The sequence below is a fragment of the Sus scrofa genome, chromosome 5 (genome assembly GCF_054392235.1).
Source record: "Sus scrofa isolate SSC_HxYL_T2T_F1_AM1 chromosome 5, Sscrofa_HxYL_maternal_Yorkshire_Landrace_v2.0, whole genome shotgun sequence".
Lineage (NCBI taxonomy): Eukaryota > Metazoa > Chordata > Mammalia > Artiodactyla > Suidae > Sus > Sus scrofa.
In genome coordinates this window covers 22,457,803-22,465,495 of record NC_139387.1, presented here as the reverse complement: position 1 = coordinate 22,465,495, position 7,693 = coordinate 22,457,803, and positions in this window count along the sequence as shown.

The window sequence follows — 7,693 nt, the reverse complement described above, 5'->3', positions numbered from 1 at the left end:
AAAAATTTAGTTTCTGGGCTGCACCAGCCACATTTCAAGTGCTTGATACGAAAGCACTTTTCTGTCATTGCAGACAGTTCCATTGAACAGTGAGGTAGAGAGTGATGGATAAAAGTACAGGCTCAGGTACCAGACTGTCTGGGTTAAATCTCAGATCTGTCACTTGCTTATTAGGCGACCCAGCTACTTTGTCCCTCTGTGCCTCAGATTCTCATCTGTAAAATGCAGACAATGCTAGCACCGATTTCATAGTATTATTCTAAGAATTACATTCTTTCATATATTAAAGGAAGAGCCTTGCCTGGCACTTGGTTAGTGCTCAATCAGTGGTAGCTCTTTTTCTTCTTCTTTTTTATTAAAGTATAGTTGATTCACAATATTTCTTCAATTTCTGTTGGACAGCAAAGTGACCCAACCATGCACAGTTCCCTGTGCTATACAGTAGGACCCCATTGTCCATCCATTCCAAATGTTACAGTGACAGTGTTCGCTCTTATGATTACTATCTGCCCATGTTTATGCAACAATCTAGGAGCAGAAATAGCTAGAAAGTTCTTGACTCCGTATCTAACTCTCTGCACTGACCCATCAGCTGCTCTCAACACTGAGCATCGTTTCACATTCAGAGCACCCTTTCTTTCCTAGCCACCCCAGGCCCCTTATTTCTGTGCAGTGGAATCTCCCATCCTGGGAACCCAGGGCCTTGCCCCACGATTGTCCCTCCCTCCCTCCCTTTTGCTCTGCCTGATGCCCACTTTCCCTGGGAATCCAGGCTGCTGAGAACGACTGCAGCTGCTATCCCTGTTTGCAGCTGCTGCTCAAAAACAGGGCAGCATGGTTCAGCGGTGCTCCCTCTCAGGACTGCTTTTTTTTTTTTTTTTTTTCGCTTATCCTTGAAAATCTTGTTGGACTGTGCCAACTGTGGGCACAGTGTCAGCTGCCCCTTGTCTGTCCCTGATGCTTCTGCTTAGGGACCCTTTGTACTCAGGCTCCAGCTGAGTCACACACTCCAGACTGCAACCCAGTAATTCCTTCTGATGGCTTCAGTTGTTATCCAATACTATTTGTACCTCCACTGGTCCCCTTTTCTCATTTCTTTGCCTCTTCTTTGGTCTGTCTTTCCATTAGCCCCATGTGATGGAGATCTCACCTGCATAGGAAGGGATGATGTTGATAATGATGACCATGACAAAGTACCATTTATTGATCAACAGTAATGTGCCAGGCCTCATGATACATGTATCATAATCATTAATTTTTTTCTTTTTTTTTCTTTTTATACCCACACCTAAGGCATATGGAAGTTCCTGGGCCAAGGGTCAAATGGAAGCTGCAGCTGAGGGCTGTGCTACAGCCACGGCAATACCAGATCCAAGCTGCATCAGCAACCTATGCCAGAGCCTTAACCAACTGAGCAAGGCCAGGGATCAAACCTGCATGCTCAGAGAGACAATGTTAGATTCTTAACCACTGAGCCAAAACAGGAACTCCATAATCATTATATTTAATGTCACAAAAGTCCTGCACCATATTGTCATCACTTGGCGGATAAAGATTTTGAAGTTCTAGGAGTTTATGAATCCTGTCCAAAGTTAAGGACAGTATGTGGTAAACCTAGTATTCACACAGAGTTTGTCCAGATCACAAACCCCAGACAGATCATTAGACCTCAGTGGCTCTGTGAACTGGAGAAATTGATTCGTCCACATCATCGCTAAACCATTTTTGTTTGCTGCACCTTGTCAGGAAAGAGGATATATCCCATGGCCACAACAAATTTCACGTGGTGGCATACGTCTTCTGATGAATGGGGGCACTCAGGAGACCTGTAGTCTTTATTCCTAAATGGGTTATGGTGATGATACTTCTGTTGCTCTGAAGATATAATCTTCAAGGAGGCTTGGTGGAGAGTGTGGTGGTGCCCAGTGTTTTTTGTGTGCTAGGAATTAACACACGTGGCTCCTGTGCGAAACAAAACAAAAGCAACAGCTGCATAATTCCTGAAATGGACCTCACCTCCCCCTCTGCCATGGAGCCCCTGGGTCCTCTGGGACAGTATCTGAAAATACTTGAGATGTCCCACAAGCAGAAGTTGCATCCACGTGCCTTTTCTCTTACCTCTGTTCTGTTCTTTTAGACGTCTCTCGGCTTTGTTCTCTCTCAGTCTCTCTCAGCCTTTACATTGCCTCTTTTCCTGTTCCTCTGGTTTTGTTTGTTTCTAAAACTCTACTCCTTCAACAACTTTAATCATTTTTGTATTTCACTCCACCTTATTTCAACTGGCCTATCTGGCTTTTTCTAAATAAAATTTTTTATCGTTAAGTTTTTGTTCTATTCAACAGCATAGCAGACACTGGGAAGACAAACTCCATGCACTGTTTACAGTCTTTTTCATTCACACATACATTTGTGCAAAAGTCACTCTGACAAAACGTCATCGCTCCCTTCTTAGGAGCTGAGAAAACCTGAACTTTATCTGAACCTCTTTCAGATCATCTGTGAAATGGAAAAAAAAAAACAAAAAAACAAAAACTTTTTTCCAAAGTTGTATGAATTCATGGGAATGTGAAGTTAACATCACAATTCCCAGTACAAGTTCAAGGGCTACTCCCAAAATTGCTTTATTTTCTTCTTATTTTGTGGAAAGGACTGCACTAGATATAAGAATATATATATTTCTTAATATAAGAAAAGAATAAAACAGTCAGAGTCCACATTGTGGCCCAGCGGGTCAAGAACCCAACATGGTGTCCGTGAGGATGCAAGTTTGATCCCTGGCCTAGCTTGGTGAGTTAAGGATCTGGGGTCACCACAAGCTGCAGCATAGGTTGCAGATGTGGTTTGGAACCAGTATTGATGTAGGCTGTCAGCTGCAGCTATGATTTGACCCTTAGCCAGGGAATTTCCATATGCCGCAGGTGTGGCCATAAAAAGAGAAAAAAAAAATGCCTCTCTTCTCAAGGAGCTTATAAGCTAGTAGAAGAGACATAGGTGGAATTTGTAACATCCTAGGATCAGTTAGCATGATTCCCTTCAAAAAGAAGGAGGTAGTAATTAAATAAACAGGAAAAAAGGAGGGGGCAATAATATAAATAAAATAAACATAAATATAAAATAAAGGAGACAAAAATATTATATTCAGTAAAGGCATTATCAAGGAGGAATTTCAGCTCAGTTTTGAAGGATAAATACCATTTCAGTACGATGGAGAAGGGAACAGTCCAGAGAAAGGCATTGCCGGGAACAAAGGCAAGGAAGAAATTTCAGTTCATGTTGATTCGAGGAATGGTAACCCAGAGAGGCAACACAAATGTAGAGATGGTGTAGCAGGAAGTGCATGGAAGGAATGGGATGGGTGGCTTCTAATAAAAATGAGGGGAGAATTAGTGAGATCATTCCTGTTATATAAACCTAAACTAAGACCAATTGTGATGCACAGGTCTTAAATGTTAGGTGGGGAAGTCTGGACTTCATTCTATAGTGATTGAAGAACCAATGCAGGGTTTTGACCAAAGAAACGACATGGCCATGGCTTTGCTTTAAGGTGGTCAGTCGGTCAGGATGGATTCATGAAAGGAAAGAGACGTTGGATGTAAAAGGCTTGGAAGTTTAAAAGAAACACTATTGCATGAGTCCAGACAGAGACCTACTGAGGGGCAGCAAGGAAGACTTTGAGGGTGAAAATGCGTGAGGGAAAGGGAAGAAATAAGGAAGGGAAATGGGAGGGGCATGCCTCTGTCCTGTTGTCTTTATCTCTGACTCTGTCATCTGCCCTGGATGGGCCTCCCTGGACCTCTGACTCGCCCAGATTCTCCCCAAGAGGATTCTTCCTTCCTCTTCTTTGGGGAAACCCAGACAATGAATCAATGCCCTTTCTCAGAGAATTTGCCAGCAGCAAGGGGAAGGCCTAGGTCTTTTCTTTTAGAACTTCTGTTCAGGTGAGAAAACAGCTTGCCTGGGAGCCACTTGGAAAAAAGATTTTAGAACCTCCTTTCAAGCCTGGCCCGTGAGCCAAACCTCTCCAGCGCCTGTCTCCTTTGCTCCTCTGGTACTAAACAGTTTTGAATCCCCCTGGTCTTCCATCTGTCTGCATGTGTCCCAGATCTCCCTGGGCAGGGATTAGGTAATTGTGCCATTCCCATCAGCATGCCCAGGGGTCTGGCAGGAGGGAAGCTGCCGGCTGGCAGCAGTGGGCTGAGCAGGAGCCAGGGGAGCGTCTGCTCCACGAGTCCCTGAGCAGCTTGCGGCTGTGCCTGGCCCTCTGTGGGGCAGCCACGTGCTGCCTGCCCTGGATCTGCCTCAGCTCAGCTCAGAGGCCAGCTCTCAGAGGAGAAGAGAACACTTACCTTTGTCAGGCTGCCCCTCCAGGTTGAACCCAAAGGGAAACTCTAGACCTTTCCCCACTTGCCTCCTTCTCTCTCCCTGCCGCCTCCTCTCCCTGTGCCTGACTTTCTAGTTCAGTTAGTAACTTTAAGTTAATGAAGGAAAGAACTTAAGGACTAGACTTGCCAAAAATTAAATGATCCAGAAAGTGTTTCCATTTGACTTTCAAGTGCATTCAAATTGTGTGTGTGTGTGTGTGTGTGTGTGTGTGTGTGTGTGTGTGTGTGTTTTCAACATGTACCAGTATGTATGTGTTAAATATATACAACTTTGGAGGAAGGGGATAAATTATGAGTTTGAGATTAACAGAAACACACTAGTATATATAAAATAGATAAACAACAAGGACCTACTATAGAGCACAGGGAACTATATATTCAGTACCTTATAATAACCTAAACGGAAAAGAATCTGAAAAAGAATATATACATATATATACACACACACGTAGATAACTGAATGTATATAACTGAATCAATTTGCTATACACCTGAAATTAACACGTTGTAAATCAGCTATACTTCCATTAAAATATACATATACATACTTTCAAATATATATATGTTAACTATATTTACATATATACCTTGATGTTCATTTATATAGATACATTAATAGTATGTATACACCACACACACACCCCTAAAATTTGAAATATATTAACCAGCATAGAGAAAGAAGCTTTACTTATAAAATATTTTTCATTCATCATCTACTATATAAATTATTTAGTATGGATAACAGAGAACATGCTGTATTTGCAGTGAAGGGAACAACATGATCAGCATCTTCCTATTCTTTCCCACCTGGGGTTGGAAAGGCCACAATTCTAGGAATAACACAGTTTCTCAATTTGACCTTTGATGAGTTTACTTTAGCTCAATGTAGATTATGGGCCTTTCAGTTGCCCAACATCTTGTAGTGCTTGTCTCTAGAGAATAAGTTCATTGCCTAGAAAATTGCCATCTAAATTGATAAGTTGAAAGCACACAATTCCTTAAGATAGCTGACTAGTAATTAGAAAACTACCCAAAGCACCCCACACCATGGTGATTTTAATGTTTTCTAGTCCACTTTTGCTTTTATTCAATCATCATTCACTCATCATCTATAGAGAAAATGTACAGTTGCTGCTCATACATATATTAAGATGAGAGAAACTTCAGGTGTCTAATGGCATAATCATTTCATTTTAAAGCTAAGAAAACAAAAGCTCAGAGAGTTTACATGATCTTGCATTGTTCTCATATTTATTTACACACTTCTACATAGGATTTTACAGTATCTGGAACCTCCTTCAAATGACTTATTTTGAAGACTGATTGAGTATTGAGAACTTAACTTTGTGACTTATACCTGGTTTAGATGCCCAATAAAAAATGATTTCCTTTTCCTTACCTTGAGTCTTTAGCCATTGTCTTCTAAAATTTCCTTCAGTTCACATTTAACCGGTTGATCCATTTATTACACACCTATGAGTTACTGACCAAACATTTTATTTTAATGTGTATTATATCAGCCATAATTGGATTCCTTCGATTTTATGAGCAACTACCTCCCTGGTTACTAGGCATCTGAGTCTATCCTTGGCCACAATTTTCTTTGCTTTATTTAACACTTGTAATTAATTTTAGCCATTTTAGCAAAGCAACTGAGACTTTGAGGGGTTAATTAACCAAAGTTATTCAACCAGTAAGTTATCCAGAATTGTCATAATAATCCATTAGCCTTATCCCAGAAAATGTTTTTTATTGAACCACAAATAAAGCAGGACTTTATTTATCTAAAACAAGAAAAAAAATTGTAATCAGATAGTCTCTGACTTAACTTCTAATTGCTTAACCAAGCTAATCAGTAAATGTCTTTGCATATCAGCTTTCTCTTCTGTCAAATAGCGTCTATAATACCTGAACTACCTGCCTCATATTCCTGTCAATATTGAATGATAACTAGGTAGAAAGGCTTTATTAAATTATACTCTGTCAAACTATAAACCTACAAAGCATGGTCATATATTTGTTTCTGTATTCCCAGCACTTGGCTTAGTGCCTGGCCCCTAGGAAATGCTCAGTAACTATTTGCAAAATTGAATTGAAAAGAAATATATAGTACTCTGTATTTGTGAGATAATAGTATTCTTTTCCTACATTAGTCTTAGGTTAGATAACAGCAAACAGTTACCACCAATTTCTAGAAAGAAAAAAAAATGCTTCCTGTTTTCCAAATTCAGAAAATTTGCCTTTGAGGATTTCTGTTAAAGAGATCCCTATGATGAGTTAGAAAACAGCATATTCCAACATGTGGAGTACTCGTCAAAAGCCTGGGACTTTGATAATGTCTTCAGTCAATGATTTGCTGTGCAAATTCAAGGGATCTTCTCTGCTCTCTTGTTCTCAATTTCCTCATCTCCTCCCATCCATTGCCAATAATATTAATAACAATAATAATAGTAAATTTCTTCCCCTGTGCTAGAACCTGAGATAAACCCTTCATTGGCATTGCCATCATGTCTGATTCTCATTTCAACTCTATGGATGTGGTGGAATTTTCATCCCCTTTTTATCAAGAATGAAATTGAGGCATTGAAATGTTAAAGAAATTACCTAGTTATCTCCTAACTCAGCCATTTTGACCCAAACCCAAGTCTGGTCAATTCAGCTCTCTTAGCTGAGGAACACTATGAAATTCCCAAGCCTGCTGCAGTCACTGCGTGCATTCCCCAGTCGTATATTAGAGGCAAAGAGAGAAGGTTATCAACAAATAATATAAAGTACCAGGGATGGTAATAAAACCACGTATTAAATACTTACTATGTGCTTTGGACATATCATCTCAATTCTTCAGAATAACCCTAAAATGAAGCCATTACTATTATTGCCATTTTAAATTTGAGAGAACTGAGGCTTTGCAATTTAACAAAGGTTATTCAACCACTAAGTTACATAACTAAAATATCATTTATTAGCTCCTAAAGCAAAGGCTTGCAATTAATGAACCAAACTATACTCCAAAGTTAGATGGAAGAAAATAAACTTGAAGATAGGATGTTTCTATGGTGATTAAAGATCATATTGTTTTCATGTCTGTAATTTCCTGTTAAAACTTTTTTTTTCTGAAACTCTAAAGCTATGTGAGATGACAGCAGGAAATTGATTTAAGCCCTCCGGAAGATGGGCACTTTCAAGAAACAAAGCATTGATCTGTGAGCTAGCCTACAGCTACATAGTCTAAATGAACAACATATGATAGAAAGTTGAGCTTTTGTTAAAGGAAAAAGAATTTTCTCTCAGATTCTATTTCATTGCTTGGG